Raw genomic sequence first — 17,295 nt, forward strand, 5'->3', positions numbered from 1 at the left:
CCGGTATGCTTGGCCACATAACCTAGCACAGGACGAAATTCTTACTCAAATCCCGGGGAACCGCGGGCTTTTGGGAGCTTCCAGGCGGCTCGCAGCGCGAGGGGCCCGCGCCTCCAGGCTGACCAACCCGGCGCGCCGCACAAAGGAAGAGCGGGGTAGGCTGCGGGTGGCCGGGCCCCGCCCCTCGCCTACGCACATGCGCAGGTTGACCCCCGCGGACCCCTGTGGCCCAGGCGCGCGTGACGTAGAGCCGTACACCGGTGCGTGGTGACGCAGGGGCGTGCGCTCGGTGGCTAATCCGGGGAGATGGCGGCTGCTGCTATGGAGGCGAGGGATTGAGAGGGGCGGAGGGAGGAGGCCGAGAGGAGAGACGTTCCCAACCGTGAACACGAACGTGCGCTCGCCCTTCACTAGGAGCTGTGCTCCGCGCCGAGGTGAGTGCGGGCCCGGACACTCGCCTGGGCGGGCGGCGCTTTCCGCCATTTTCAAGCGCGGCCGTTGCGTGGGGGCCGGGCGGGCCTGGGGCCCTAGTCGGGCGAGCAGGGGAGATCGGCGTCGGGAGGGTTCTCGGAGGCAGGATGGAGCCTCAGAGGACACGGCTGGAGGCTCGAGGTGGCCAGGAAAGGAGGGCGGGTCGGACTAAGGCTGACGGGCCCGGAGGCGACCGGACGCCGTGGAGGGAAGGCCACGGTGAGACGTGAAGTCCGCGGGAGGGAGCGCGCTGCCTGAGGCTGGGACGGGAGTGGAAGGGCTGGGCCGGAGCTGAACGGCGTGTGGCTTCGAGGGGCCGGTTCCCGGGGCCACGGGAAGGTAGTGCCTCGGTGTTACCGTGGCTTGTGATTTGTAACAAGAACAGGCAACAGGCAGAAAGCCTGCTCCTTCGAAATAGTTACATCCCTGATTTGTTTGCTTTAAAGAAAGAGCCCCGGTTTTAAGTTGCCTTCTGGTAGCTAATATTCAGGCTCTTAGAAAGTATTCTTTAAAAAAAGGAGAGAGAAATGCTGTTACTTAGTTGTAACCCTTGTGGTTAGTGGCCCATCGGGAGAAAGAAGGCGAGTCGATAGGGAATTCCGTAATTGGATACGTGTAAATCAAATTAGAAAAACACGGATTATTTATGCAAAGCCTGTTAAGAATATTTTGAAGTACTTACTGCACAGATGACAGTAAGGTAACTCTTCAGGAGCTTTGGAAGACAGAACATGAACAGAAAGCCTGTGTTAAAAGGACTGCCTCTTGGGAGCGCTGAGCTGACTTTTAGGTACACTAGTGCACGTTGTATTTTTTGCTGTTAACGTGCAGGGGTAGATCTATTTGATGCAAATAAAACTTGGACTTGAAAGGAAACATGTTATTGTTCCCTTGGTAGCATTTCCCCTCTAATAATAATTACATTGAGCACCCATCTTTTATTACTATACTTTCGCACTTGTTAATTGATATCCTTTCCAAGAAGTTAAAAATACTGTGTGGATTTGAGTTTGTGCTGAGGCTTAAAGTTACATATTTAGCTACTTTTCTTGAAAAAACTTACCTTTCGATACTCTTGGGAAGGATTTTGGTAGAAAGTTGGCCTTACATCACAGTGCTTTAGGAAAAAAATAAATCCTTATTTACGAAGTTGATGGCTTAACTTGCATTGTCCTGTTGGTAAAAAATATTTAAAGGACAGATTTCGCAATCACAGTTTTAACTTAAGGCTTTAATTACACTTAACATTTTTTATTGATTTCAGAGAGGAAATGAGAGGGAGAGACATAGAAACATCAATCATTGACCAGCTGCCTCCTCACGCTCCCTACCGGGGCTTAAGCCTGCAACCTGTGCCCTGACCAGAATCCAACCTTGACCTCCTGGTTCATAGGTTGTTGATGCTCAACCACTGAGCCCTGGCTGGTCCTTTAATTATACTTTTAATAACCACCTTATGTGCTTTTTTGAACTCTTTGCTAAGTATTAAGTCCATATACTTTTCTTTTTCACATTACTTTGGGAAAAACATGTTATCTGATGTTGCTGAAGTTTGAACTGTTTCATATTTCAGAATAAGAAAGTAAGGTTACAGTAAACCTCTATAACAACTATTAGTGAAAGTTATTCACTTATGCAGGTATTTACATAATTCCTGTGAGGTTGCTTAGGAAAAAATTAAGACTTTTACCAGTGTTTTCAGATAAAGTAGTATTAATTAGTTGGAGTCTGCATATTAGAAAACTTCATTATCAAAGTGCTTATTAGATATAAAAAAAATTACCAGTTGTTTACCTATCCCAGATTTGTTGTTTAAGATTCTAAATTGGTCCAGCGGGCATGGTTCAGTGGTTGAGCATTGACCAATGAATCAGGAGGTCACAGTTCGATTCCTGGTGGGGCTGGGTTGTGAGCTCAATCCCTAGTGTGGGGTATGGGAAGACAGTCGATCAATGATTTTCTCTAATTATTGATGGTTTTATCTTTCCCTCTCCCTTCCTCTCTGAAGTCAGTTTAAAAATGTATTTTAATCCTCACCCGAGGATATTTTTCCTTTGATTTTAGAGAGAGGGAAAGACAGAAACATCCATGTGAGAGAAACACATTGATTGGTTGCCTCCTACATGCACCCTGACCAGGGTCTGGGCTGGGGAGGAGCCTGCATTTGAGGTATGTGCCCGAATCGAACCCAGGACCCTTTGGTCCACATGCCAATGATCTATCCACAGAGCCAAACCTGCTAGGGCAAAAATATATTTAAAAAAAAAAAAAGATTCTAAATTGACCTAGTTTTCTGCCAAACATTTCTCCTGGATTTTAAAAAAATATATATTTTTATTGATTTTAGAGAGGAAGGGAGAGGGAGAAAGAGATAGAAACATCAATGATGAGAGATAATCATTGATCGGCTACCTCCGGCAGGCCCTCTACTGGGAACTGAGCCCACAACCCAAGCATGTGCCCTTGACTGGAATCGAACCCAGGACCCTTCTGTCAACAGGCTGACACTCTGTCCACTGAGCCAAACCGGCTAGGGCCATTACTCCTAGATTTTATTTGTGTTGAAACTTTTGCTTATAAGAGATTATTTTTTCCCTTCAAATGGTGAAAGTTTCTTTGTTGCTGTAATGTGTTATGTGACAAGTTAGTCAACTGATCATAGTTCTTACTATTTAAAAGTATTTTGTCTTTTGTCTTTGGCAGAGCTACAGGTTCAAAATTTTGTTAGTTGAACACACTTTCTCTTTGGTAACATTTCTCTCCCCATTGCAAAGAATTTACACTAGTCCTACACACAGAAGCTTTTAAATACCGGTATATTGGAAAATATTACTTACATTGCTCTCATCTTTTCTGGCCCTTGAACATTTTAGTGTTTTCTGGTAGAGTGACTAACTTCATAATGTTTTTATTGTACCTTATATTAATAATTTGAGTGCCTATAAATTCCCAGGGCCGAGTAGTATTGGAAAGGGCATGGGTTTCAACAGGAGACACACCTAGGATTGAATGCCAGGTTCACCACTAACTAGCTTTCTTCTACTAGATCAGTTAATTAAACTTCTGAACTTCAGTTTCCTTTTATATGAAAATGTTAATTATAATATCTCAAAAATGAAGGGAAGTGTCTAACATATAGTGAGCATTCAGTGAATTTTGATATTTTTCTGTTAGTGACTTGAATTGGTGACATTTTCAGTTTTTTAATCCTATATAATAAAAGCCTAATATGCAAATTGTTCGACTGGGAGTTCGACTGCTCACTGTGACCTACGATGACCACCACTGCCGGTCTCAATGGGCCCTGACGAGAGCGGGACTGAGGCGGGATGGTGGAGCAGGTGAGCGGGCGGTGCCAGGCCAAGGTGGGTTTGAGCGGGGGTCCGTTTGTCCCGCTGATCGCCCTGCAGGCACTTAGGGAGCCGGGCAGGGGGCCCGGACCTGATTGATTGCCCCGCAGGTGGGATGGTGGAGCAGGTGAGGGGGCGGTGTCAGGCCACGGCGGGGCGCCAGTTGGGGCTGTGGGGCTGCGAGGCTAGGGGCTTGAGCTGGAGCTGTGAGCCTGGGGGCATGAGCTAAGGCCCTATCCCCACAGGCCACCCCGAGGAACCCCACCCATGCATGAATTTGTGCACCAAGCCTCTAGTTGTGATAGAATTGACATAACATTATATTAGTTTTAGGTGTATAACATAATGGTGTTTTGTTTTTTGTTTTTTGCTTTTTCGTATACACTTAAAAATATTCTATTGATTTTTTTTTACAGAGAGGAAGGGAGAAGGATAGAGAGTTAGTAACATCCTTGAGAGAGAAACATCGATCAGCTGCCTTCTGCACACTCCCTACTGGGGATGTGCCCGCAACCAAGGTACATGCCCTTGACCGGAATCGAACCTGGGACCCTTCAGTCCCCAGGCCGATGCTCTATCCACTGAGCCAAACTGGTTAGGGCCATATACACTTTTATTATTATTTTTAAAAATATATATTTTATTGATTTTTTACAGAGAGGAAGGGAGAGGGATAGAGAGAAACATTGATGAGAGAGAAACATCGATCAGCTGCCTCCTCCACACTCCCTACTGGGTATGTGCCCACAACCAAAGTACATGCCCTTGAACGGAATTGAACCTGGGACCCTTGAGTCTGCATGCTGACGCTCTATCCACTGAGCCAAACCAGTTAGGGCAGGGTCATATGCACTTTTAAATAATTTTTTATTTTTCAGTTACAGTTGATGTAGAATTTTATATTAGTTTCAGTTGTACAAACCAATGATGAGACATTAATGTAACTTATGAAGTGATCACTCTGATAAATCTATTACCCATCTGACACCATATCCTATCTAATAAAAGAGTAATATGCAGATTGACCATCACTCCAACACAATATGGCTGCCTCCATGTGGTCAAAGATCCTGCCCCCATGTGGACACAAGATGGCCACCACAAGATGGCCAGCAGGGGAGGGCAGTTGAGAGGGACCAGGCCTGCAAGGGAGGGCAGTTGGAGATGATCAAGCCTGCAGGGGAGGGCAGTTAGGGGTGACCAGGCCGGCAGAGGAGGGAAGTTGGGGGCAAACAGGCTGGCAGAAGAGTGGTTAAGGGGTGATCAGGCTGGCAGGCAGAAGCGGTTAGGGGAAATCAGGAAGGCAGGCAAGCGAGCAGTTGGGAGCCAGCAGTCCTGGATTGTGAGAGGGATCCCAGATTGGAGAGTGTACAGGCTGGGCTGAGGGACACCACCCCTCTGTGCACGAATTTCGTGCACTGGGCCTCTAGTATAATTATAACGTTATTGCCGGTATTCTTATGTTTTACTTTACATCTCCATGACTGTTCTGTAACTATCAATATGTACTTCTTAATCCCTTCACTCTTTTCACCCATCCCTCTCACCCCCTCCCATCTGGCAGCCATCAAAATGCTCTCTGTATCTATGAGTCTGTTTCTGACCTGCTTGTTCGTTCAGCACAGTATCCTCTAGGTCCATCCATGTTGTTGCAGATGGCAATATTTTATTGTTTTTTATGGCTGAGTCATATTCCATTGTATATATCAGGCGTCCTCAAACTACGGCCCGCGGGCCACATGCGGGTGTTTTTGCCGTTTTGTTTTTTTACTTCGAAATAAGATATGTGCAGTGTGCATAGGAATTTGTTCATAGTTTTTTTTAAACTATAGTCCGGCCCTCCAACAGTCTGAGGGACAGTGAACTGGCCCCCTGTTTAAAAAGTTTGAGGACCCCTGGTATATATGAACCACTTCTTTATCCATTCATCTGTTGATGGGCACTTAGGTTGCTTCCATATCTTGGCTATTGTAAATAATGCTGCAGCGAATGTAGGAATGCATATATCTTTTTCATTTAGTATTTTGTTTTTTTTTTTCAGGTAAATACCCAGAACTGGAATTGCTAGGTCCTTCTTTGTCTCTAAAGCCTTCAAGTCTTATTTTGTCGGGTATAAATACTGCTACCCCATAGCATTTTGAATATACTTTTATAAACCTCTGTCCTGTTGGGTTACAAATATTTGTGTCTTAAAATTTTAATTATTTAAAAAATATTTTTATTGATTTCTGAGAGGGAGAGTGAGAGAGATAGAAACATCAATGATGAGAGAGAATCATGGATAGGCTGCCTCTTGCACACCCGCTCCTGGGGATCGTGCCCACAATCCCACATGTGCCCTTGATTGGAATTGAACCCGGGACCCTTCAGTCCCCAGGCTGACACTCTATCCACTGACCCAAACCAGCCAGGGCTAAAATTTTTATTTTTTAAAAATTAATTTCCTAGAAAGGATGGGAGAAGAGGAGAGAGATAGAAACATAATGATGAGAGGATTATTGATCAGCTGCCTCTTGCACATCCCAGACGAGGGATTGAGCCCAAAACCTAGGCCTGTGCTCTGACTAGGAATCTGTTGGAGTAAGTTCCTCCTTGACCCTGCTCGCTGCGACAATGTTGGAGTAAGTTTTTCCTTGATCCTGCTCGCAGCACCAGTTGTGGGAGTACTTACTCCATCCTGCCAGACTATGCCAACTGTGGGGTACACAGGTCCTCCTCTGCCAGGAACTGGACCTTCATGGATGTCGGGCATTAGAGGAGATATGAGAAGGCATAGCCTTATAGGAGAGAAACTTGATTGTAATCCAAGTAGCCATTGCTACTGGGAGCTGTCTTTTTTTTTTTTTTTTTAAATATTTTATTGATTTTTTACAAAGAGGAAGGGAGAGAGATAGAGAGTTAGAAACATCGATGAGAGAGCAACATCGATCAGCTGCCTCCTGCACACCCCCCACTGGGGATGTGCCCACAACCAAGGCACATGCCTGACTGGAATCGAACCTGGGACCCTTGAGTTTGGAGGTCGACGCTCCATCCACTGAGCCAAACTGGCTAGGGCTAACGTGTCTTTAACTGGTTTTGAAGTGTGTGATGGTGCATCATCATGAAGCAGAATTACTTTTCTGTGTCTTCTGGCCCATTCTGGTCATTTTATGATCAAAGCATAGTTCAGATTGATTACTTGTTGTCAGTAGTGATCAGTATTAACGGGTTCACCTGGTTTTAGAAGCTCATAATACACCACAAACGCAGAGCATTGTCTTCTTTCCGAAGCGATTTGACCTTGCAGTCGATGTTGATGGTTGACCTGGATCAACCCATGATTTTGTGCATTTGGGATTCTCAAAGCCACTTTTCATTGCCAGTCACAATTCGATGCTAAAAAGACTTTCTTTTGTGCTGTTGAAGCTACATTTTACTGATGACTTTGGTTTTCCATTTGTCTTTCGTTCAGTTGATGTGGCACCCATTTTCCTTCCTTTAAAATCTTTCCTATTGCTTGTAAATGATCAGATTGTTTGCTGAGCAAGGTTTAATCTTTCTGCAAGTTCTTTTTGAATTTGACATGCATCTTCATCCAATAATGTTTGTAATTGTTGGTCTTCAAACTTTTTCACTTGACCTGGAAGTTCTGTTTTTCACATCAAAATCATCACTTTTAAAGCGTTTAAACCAGCGTTCACAAGTAGTATCTTGAGATGGAGCATGTTCACCATAAGCTTCCCGAAGTATATGATAACTTTCAGCAGCACTTTTCTTCAAAATAAAGTAATGAATTAAAATTTCCTGCAAATGCTCTTTTTTTTGGCACGAAATTCGACATTTAAAAAAAATATATATATTTAATTGATTTCCCACAGAGAGGAAGGTAGAGGGATAGAGAGTTAAAAACATCGATGAGAGAGAAACGTCTATCAGCTGCCTCCTGCACACCCCCTACTGGGGATGTGCCCGCAGCCAAGGTACATGCCCTTGACCGGAATCGAACCTGGGACCCTTGAGTCCGCAGGCCGACGCTCTATCCACTGAGCCAAACCAGTTTCGGCAATTGGTCCATATTCAAAGTTTCATATGTTTTATTCTGGTTATCTCTGCAAACCCGATTTAGGGCTAATTGAAACCATCACTTCCTTTGTCCAAGAGTCTTGAGGCATGTCTGATAGTTGTTCTGGAGAATGGACTGCATCTCTTTGTGCATCTAAAGGCTGTCTTCCCACCTCAAAATGTTATTTTGTACTAGAGGCCAGTGCATGAAATTTGTGCACTTGGGGGCAGCGGGGAGGTGGGAAGCAGGAAGGTCCCTCAGCCTGGCCTGCACCCGCTTGCAGTCCGGGAGCCCTCAGGGGATGTCCCCTCAGGGGATGTCCGACTGATGGCTTAGGCCGCTCCCCAGGGACATCCATCAGTGCTTCTGCCACTGCCGCCGCTGTGCTCGCCAGCCTTGAGCTTGGCTTCTGGCTGAGCGGTGCTTCCCTTGTGGGAGTGCACTGACCACCAGGGGGCAGCTTCTGCATTGAGTGTTCTGCTGTTTGGTTGATTTGCATATTAGCCTTTTATTATATAGGAGGATTTAAGTTAGACTATCCTAAACATATCTTTTCAATATGGTGAAACTTCTGTCTCATTCCCTGTGATACAGAAACAAAAATTATAGTTCTGAGTTAATACTGTTTTTTTTTCTGTATAGTTACTATTTATTCCTTTGAAATTAATATGTATCTTGGAGGAGATACTTTGAAACTATGTAAATATACTATTCTCAAACTTAAAAAAAATCTTTATTGTTGAAAGTATTACATATGTCCCCTTTTTTCTCCCATTAACCCCTTATTGCCTGCCCCTACCCCCATCCCAACCCCATCCTTCACCACTCTATTGTCTGTGTCCATGAGTTATGCATATATGCATATGAGTTCTTTGGTTAATCACTTCCCACCCACCCACCCACCCTCCCATGCCTTCTCTCTGAGATTCTGTACTATGTTCCATGCTTCTATGTCTCTGGATCTATTTTGTTCCTCCATTTATTTTGTTCATTAGATTCCACATATGAGTGAGATTATGCGATACTTGTTTTTCTCTGACTGACTTATTTCACTCAGCATGATACTCTCCAGGTCCCTTCATGCTGTCTCAAAGGTTAAGAGATTCTTCTATTTTACTGCTGCATAGTATTCCATGGTGTAAATGTACCACAGCTTTATTTATCCACTCGTCTACTGATGGGCACTTTGGCTGTTTTCAGATCTTAGCTATTGTAAATTGTGCTGGTATGAACATAGGGGTGCATACATTCTTTTTTTTTTTTTTTTTTTAATTACTTTATTGATTAAGGTATCACATATTTGTCCTCAACCCCCTCCCCCCGTTCCCTTCCCAATCCCCCCCACACACAAGCCCCCCTCCCCCTGTTGTCCGTGATCATTGGTTAGGCTCATATGCAAGCACACAAGTCCTTTGGTTGATCTATCTCCCTTGTCCCCACCCTCCCCTACTTTCCCTCTGAGGTCTGACAGTCTGATGGATGCTGTTCTTGTTCTTCAGTTTATGTTGTTCATCTTTTCCCCTAGATGAGTGAGCTCATGTGATACTAGGAATACACTTATAGGAACTGTAAATGAGACAAGCAATAATGGTTATGCTGAGAGGCAAATGAATCAGTCTGTAGTGAGTTTCTTTCTGGGCCAACAGTTCTTTTGAGTCCCGGTTTCTATGTCCAACAGTTGTTAATGTGTTCATAACAGCAATGATACTTCAGTTCTGGATGGTGGACAAACAGCGGTATTGCAGGTCCGACCCTCTCCGGTTTGGTCCTGGGCAATCTGCAGTGACGCACATCTGCTGACTGCTAGTATGGCAAGGCATCGTCAGCGTCTTCCATCTCTGGACTGTCTCTCCCCTGACTTCATGGCTGGAGCACTCCTGTCAATTCCCCTCTATCGCAGGAATCCACATGTCTCGGAGCTGTTCTCTGAAAACATACAAACACACTCTCGACCAAAAGTCAATAAAGGAACATTTTCTATGAATTTGATTTGCGATCCTTTTTCATTTTTTTGCCCAAATGATTTTCCTTTGGCTTCATACATTCTTTCTGATTGTGTTTCGTGTCTCTTAGGATACATTCCTAGAAGTGGTATCGCTGGGTCAAATGGCAGTTTCATATTTAATTTCTTGAGGAAACTCCATACTGTTTCCTACAGTGGCTGCACCAGTCTTCAATCCCACCAGCAGTTTTCTAGGGCTCCCTTTTCTCCACATCCTTGCCAGCACTTGTCATGTGTTGATTTGTTGATGGTAGCCATTCTGACAGGTGTGAGGTGGTACCTCATTGTCGTTTTAATTTGCATTTCTGATGATCATTGACTTTGAGCATTTTTTCATGTCTCTTGGCCATCTGTATGTCCACTTTGGAGAAGTGACTGTTTATGTCCATTGCCCATTTAAATTGGATTAAGTGGATTGTTTGTCTTCCTTTTAAGTTCCATGTATTCCCTATATATTTTGGATATTAACCCTTTATCAGATGTATCATTGCCAAATATGGGATCCATTTTTGTTTTGTTGATGGTTTCTTTGGCTGTGTAGAAGTTTTTTACTTTACTTTTGTTATTATTTTTAAAACTATATTTTTATTGATTTCAGAAAGGAAAGGAAGGGAGAGAGAAACATCAATGATAAGAGAGAATCATTGATCGACTGCCTCCTGCATGCCCCCTATTGGGGACAGAACCCACAACCCAGGTGTATGCTCCTGGTTCATAGGTTGACGTTTCACCACTGAGCCATGCGGCTGGGCCCAAAGCTTTTTATTTTGATATAGTCCCATTGTTTATTACAGGAGTCCCTTTAGCATTTTTTGCTGTTCTGGTTTGGTGGTGACAAACTCCTTTAGCCTTTTTTTGTCTGGATGCTCTGTATTTCACTTCCTAATTTGAATTATAAACTTGCTTTATATAGTAAACTTGGTTTCTGATCCTTGCTTTTCATTACCTTGAATACATCATGCCATTTCCCTTGTAGCCTGCAGAGTTTCTGATGAAAAATCAGCTGATAGCCTTATGGGAGCTCCTTTGTAGGTAACAGGTTGCTTTTCTCTTGCTGCCTTTAAGATTCTCTGTCTTTAATTTTTGGCATTTTAATTATGATGTGTCTGGGCATGAGCCTATTTGGGTTGTTCTTGTTTGGGACTCTGTGCCTCCTGAACTTGTGTGACTTTTTCTTTCATCAGGTTAGGGAAGTTTTCTGCCATTATTTCTTCCAACAGGTTCTGATCTCTTGGTCACTTTGTTCTCCTCCTGGCACTCCTGTGATGCGAGTATTGTTAGGTTTCATGCTGTCCCATAGTTCCCTTAAGCCAGTGCTTGGCAAACCGCCGCTCGCGAGCCACATGCGGCTCTTTGGCCCCTTGAGTGTGGCTCAGTGTTAGAACCACTTCATCAAAATAGACTCGCTCAGGCCGAAAACCGACTTTTGTGCATGGGCCACGAAGTTTCAATCGCACTGTACGTCCTCGCCCGCACGTGGTATTTTGTGGAAGAGCCACACTCAAGGGGCCAAAGAGCCGCATGTGTCTCGCGAGCCGTGGTTTGCCGACCACTGCCTTAAGATGTCCTGTTTTTTAATTGTTTTTTCTTTTTGATTTTCTGATTGCGTGATTTTTTCCTACCCTGTATTCTAATTCACTGATCTTTTCCTTGGCTTCTCCTAATCTGCTGTGTATTCCAGTGTGTTCTTTATTAGTGCTATGCCATTCTTCATAGTTACTGTATCCTCAATGTATTGAGCATCTTTGCCATCATTATTTTGAATTCTATGTCTGATAAACTTCTTATCTCTTGTTCTTTTATTTGGGCTTGTTGTTGTTGTTTTTTTTTTGTCTCCCCATTTTTGCTGCATCTTTGGGTTTGTATTGGCGTATTAGGTAGATCTGCTACGAGTCCCAATCTCTAGTGAAGGACAGTGTCAGACGCTGTTTGTGACTGGCCTTGAGTACCCTCTTTGGGGCTATCAGCAATCCACAGCTCGTGACTCCCTCTGCTGGGGCTGGGTGCCTTTGAAAGGACCAAGATGTGCACCAGGGTCTGCTTTTCCTAGCCCTGTGTCCTGGATTAGATCAGGCAGAAACTAAAAGCCTCCAGAGATCAGCCTCTGCCTTCAGTCCCTTTGACACTTAGTTTTGATTAGTCTCAGGCTATCATCCACAAGGTGGGGGGAGAGGTCTTCCAACAGGGTGGCCTCTCTCAACCCCCCGACAAAAACTGCCTGGATAGCAAAGGTTCACTGGAGAAAGATGTCCTCTGCAGCATGAGGGAATGACCCAGCACCGGAAACAGGGTGGCTGCCCTCCGATCTCCAACCCCAGAGCCCCCAACCCTGGCTTCTGCTCACAGCTCCAGTCCACTCTGCTCTCCCACTGCTGGAGACCAAGGTGAGTGGCTGCATACGAAATTTTGTGCATTGGCCCTTAAAGAGGGTCCCTGCATTTTCAGTTCCCTCTGGCAGACAGCAATCCTGCTGCTTTTCACAGCCAGGTGTTAAGTGGACACCTTTCTCAGTTCTGGTGCTCTGGGCTGGGGAGCCCAGTGTGGGGTTTAGACCCCAGAGTTCTCAGTGGGAATTCCCCCGCCCCCAGTTGAGATATCCCTCCAAAACTTCAGCTGCTGTCTGTGGGAGCCCAGCCAGCCTCTTCACGCTTCCACACTTCCTACCGGTCTCTCTGCGGTATCCACTTTCCATCCTTAAGTTATCAGGGTTCTCTCCAGCTAGTCTTCAGTTGATTTTTCAGGGTGGCTTTTCTGTATTTTAATTGTATCTCCAGTTTGGTCCTGGGAGAGTGTCAGTGTAGCTTCCACTTACTCTGCCGCCATTTTGGAATCCCTCTTCTCAAATATTTTACTCACTAATTTTAGCATTCATTGTCTGCAGCAAGTGTTGCAGGGTGTTCCACTGGTGATTTTCTGTTAGCATATGTTTTAACATAAATCTAGTAAAATTTTCATATGTACCAGGCTGTATACAAATTATTCGGAATATACTAGTAGAGCTTCAATACATTCAGTCCTTGCTTCCAAGGAATTTCGTTTAGACAGAAAGACAGATATGTAGTTTTTACCATTGCGGTATATGCTTTCCTAGGATTATATATAGTATACTTTGGGAGTGCAGAGACTGCTGAATAAATTGAGTATAATAAACAACCATAAATTTACAAAATTATTTGAGAACGTTGGTATAGGACTATACCAGAAGTTTTGAAAGTACAGTCATGTGCTGCTTATTGATGGAAGTAGGTCTGAGAAATGTGTCATTAGATGATTTCACTATTATGTGAAATCACAGAGTGCACTTACGCAAACCTAGATGGTGTAGCTAGTACACACCTAGGCCTATAGCTCCTAGGCTACAAGCTTTCACACATGTTACTGCAAAAACAATACGAGGTTAAATTAAGCACAGATAAAATGATGCAATCAAGTGACACTGTATAAACAAGTTATATGAGGCTGTCTCTGTAGTAACACAGCATGCTATTTTACAGCAGGCTTTTAAAAAATAAGTACATTTTAACAGTAAAAAGTATAGTATAGGAAACACATAAACCAGTAACATTGTTATCTGTTATTACCAAGTATGTAATGCACATAAATGTATGTACCGTACTTTTATATGACTGGCATTGCATTTGTTTTGTATACACTAGCAGGACCACACACTGGTGAGTAGTACGTTGTGATGGCTATTGTGTCACTAGGTGATAGGAATTTTCCAGCTCCATTGTAATCTTGTGGGGGTCATCATCTTTTATGTGGTCCATCATTTATTAAAATGCTATGCGGCACATGACTGTATTTGGCTAAGCTAGAGATTTTAGAACATTTAAAAAAAGGAAAAACTCCACTCTTACTTCTCTATAAAAGTTATCTATATCTATTGTGGACAACTTGGAAAAACCCAAGGTATAAAGAAAATGGCAAGATTTTGCCATAATTCCATGCTTTTACCTTTTTATATGTTCTTTACCATTTTTTTACTTTCACATTTAAAGAACACAGTTCTTTTAAAATAATTGTAATTTTTGCCCTTCCCAGTTTGGCTAAGTGGATAGAGCGTCAGCCTGCAGACTGAAGGGTCCCGGGTTCAATTCTGGTCAAGGGCACATGCCTGGATTGCAGCCTTGATCTCTAGTATGGGGCGTGCAGGAGGCAGTCGATCAATGATTGTCTCTCATCATTGATGTTTCTCTCTCTCTCCCCCCCTCTCTCTTCCTCTCTGAAATCAATAAAAATATATTTTAAAATAATTGTAATTTTTAAAATATGATTTTCCCACATAACTTTAGATGATGTAAATTTTTTTGCTTAAAATATTTCAAACACATTTTAATGATTGTATAATATAAAAGTTCATGTTATAAAATAGGCCGAATTAATTTAGTCTTTTTTCTGTGATTGCCTGTGCCTTTGAACTGAATTTTTTGCAAGACAGAATTTAAACAACATATACTTATTTCAGAGAGGAGGAGAGAGGGAGAAAGAGATAGAAATATCAGTGATGTGAGAGAAGCATTGATCGGCTGCCTCCTGCATGGCCCTACTGGGGATGGAGCATGCAACCCGGGCATGTGCCCTTGACTGGAATCAAACATGGGACCCTTTGGTCCTCATGCCAGTGCTCTGTCTACTGAGCCAAACCGCTAGGGCAGGACAGGATATTTTAATTGTCCACATGGATCTTTATTAAATCAGAGAATGTTTTTTTGAAATTTAAAAACATATAAAGGTACTTTCTGGAAATCACAACCAGTTGTAACATGCTTTAAAAATAGCAATGGATTTCTTGATTGTAAAATACAGGATTATAAGTCATAAGCATTCTGTGCTTTACAAATTTTAAGTATTGAATGATGTTACTAGTCCATAATCCTGCTCTTTAATTTTGAGATTGAGCAAATACCCAGAGGTGTTAGAATTGCTTCAAGATAAGAAAGGAAGTTGCCCAAGCCTTACACAGAGTCCTCGCTTCCCTAGTTCATTGCTCTTTGCACTCTGTTGATATTGTACTCCATCACCCAAGGTTTAGATACTCTGTGGAGGAGTTATGAATAATATTAGAGTGGTACAGCTTTGCTGTATATCTTGAATATGCTTCTTAGATGTGACTTGAGGTAGGGCTTCTGCAGTCGAAGGAAATTTCAAAAGAGAGTGAAAATATCCTTGCATTGTATGTACCATCCAATTCTATCATTTTTTCTTGTGACTAGTTAGTCCTGTTCCTTGTTACTCATGGTAGTTATGCTCTCCAAAGTTACTGTAAACACTGAACTAGCAAATACTGACCTGTTGCTCTAGGGCAGGGGTCGGGAACGTCTGGCCTGCATAAGGCCCACAAAACCATCTGGTCTGGCCCTGCCGAGGCCTTAGGGGTGAGTTAATTAAATGTTTGACCAAATAGAGCAGGCTAATATTTAAGTTGATAATTTTGTATGGCCCACAGATGATGTTATAAATACCCAAATGGCCCTTGGCAGATAAAAAGGTTCCTTACCCCTGCTTTAGGGGAAATGCATGGTTAGATTCCTGGGAGCCTCTGGTAACATTTGCATCAGCCAGTCAAAACATGAGCTTGTTTTATGTGTGTTTCTGTTTAAAGATACCTTATTTAATGTACATTATTGATTCATTACAGCTCAAGCCTGAACCAGTGCCTGAACCAAGCCTTGTTTAACCATATTTTTTATCCTTAAGGCATATCACAACCTTCTTGTGCTTAGGAAGCACTTCAGCACAACATTTGGGTGCCATTTTAAGCAGCAAAATAATAAAAAGAACAAATTTGTTATAAACCTGACATTCAGTAAATTGCAAAAGAACACTTGCTTACAGTATGAGAGTGGAAACAAGAAGGCAGACCACCACTTGTTTAGTCCTTAGCTGGAAGAGCTCTGGGTGATTCACATTTTTGCTGCTCTGTGCATGTCTATAAATAACCACCAAAGACTGCAAGTATTGACTGTGGGGCTGCAGATAAATTTCAGTGAGGAGGCAAATTTGCAAATTTGGAATATTTAATTAAGGAGGATTCATTGTAGTTTGGGCACAGGGAAGCAGTGTTTTTCCTATTAAGCTATTTCTTGTTAACTCCAGGGATATAAGAAGTATGCCTTTTAATTAAAAATTCAAACAACTAAAATGTGTAGGGTTTTTTTCCCCCCTTGAACCTAGTAATATGGAAGGCAAGTGACAAATATCTAAATACTAGAGGCCCGGTGCATGAAATTTGTGCATGGGGGTGATGGTGGGGGGAAGGTATCCCTCAGCCCAGCCTGTACCCTCTCCAATCTGGGACTCCTCGAGGGATGTTTGACTACCCCTTTAGGGCCCGATCCCAGTCGGACATCCCTCTCCCAAACCAGGACTGCTGGCTCCCAACTGCTCACCTGCCTGCCTTCTGATTGTCCCTAACCGCTTCTGCCTGCCAGCCTCATCACCCCCTAACCACTCCTCTGCCAGCCTGATTGATGCCTAACTGCTCCCCTGCCAGCCTGGTCACCCCTAACTGCCCTCCCCTGCAGGCCTGATCACCCCTAACTGCACTCCCTTGCAGGCCTGGTGCCTCCCAACTGCTGGCCATCTTGTGGTGCCATCTTGTGTCCACATGGGAGCAGCCATTTTTGACCACATGGGGCAGCCATCTTGTGTGTTTGAGTGATGGTCAATTTGCATATTACTCTCTTATTAGATAGGATAGACTATAGATACCATATTTTCCGGCGTATAAGACGACCCCCAACTTTTCCAGTTAAAATATAGAGTTTGCGATATACTCGCCGTAGAAGACTACCCCTCTTCCAACGCACACCAAATAAAAATTAAAAAAACATCAGATTTTATTTCAATATGGTAATTTTAATTCAAATGCTTATGACATGCAGGTACTTAGCAGGAAAACTGTCACTTATAAACATAAGGCTGTTTGTCATCAAACATGTAAACATAAAACAGTGCAAGTGGATTAAACTTTCCCTAATTCACTCTAAAGCTGAAAGGAAGGATAAGACAATAAACCCATGGGAGCTGCCATGCTGTTTGTTTTCTAAGCTGTCAACCAAACTGGAACTGATGATGATAGGAGGAAGATAACAAACAATAGAGAGAGAGCAAGTGCCGGGCAAGTCCCTGGGGAGTTAGCAACGCCGCTTCACTGCAGTCCTCAGGAGCGAGATCTGAGAGGCAGAGAAGGAGATACGGTAATAGGATTTAAGGGTGGGCCAGATGGGTGAAAGAGGCGTGTTTTTCTGGGCACAGCTCTATCTCTTTTTTCCATACCCTGGGCGTCCAGGATGCCTGCAGCTTGCTCCGCCCTTCACTTACACCTTCCCAGTGAGGCACCCCCTCACCTTATCTTTGGGACCGCGTTAAGTCACTTCTTTCCACGAATCCTGGTGAGTGGATTTTCTTCTATCGTACTTGTA

At 43.5% G+C, this 17,295-nt stretch overlaps 1 protein-coding gene across 5 annotated transcripts in view; it reads left to right on the forward strand.

Annotated features, from left to right (window-relative positions):
- The first annotated feature begins 245 nt into the window (after nucleotides 1-245).
- WDR33 (WD repeat domain 33) overlaps nucleotides 246-17,295 on the forward strand; it is a 141,716-nt gene continuing 124,666 nt past the window's right edge. For 4 of the 5 annotated variants that reach the window (XM_054723400.1, XM_008158133.3, XM_028134820.2 and 1 more), the window contains exon 1: nucleotides 246-434. The gene's annotated coding sequence lies outside the window, so the exon portion shown is untranslated. Of the gene's footprint in view, nucleotides 435-578; nucleotides 691-17,295 lie in introns of those variants that run through there. The other variant, XM_054723399.1, reaches the window with a different exon arrangement.

The sequence above is a fragment of the Eptesicus fuscus genome, chromosome 11 (genome assembly GCF_027574615.1).
Source record: "Eptesicus fuscus isolate TK198812 chromosome 11, DD_ASM_mEF_20220401, whole genome shotgun sequence".
Lineage (NCBI taxonomy): Eukaryota > Metazoa > Chordata > Mammalia > Chiroptera > Vespertilionidae > Eptesicus > Eptesicus fuscus.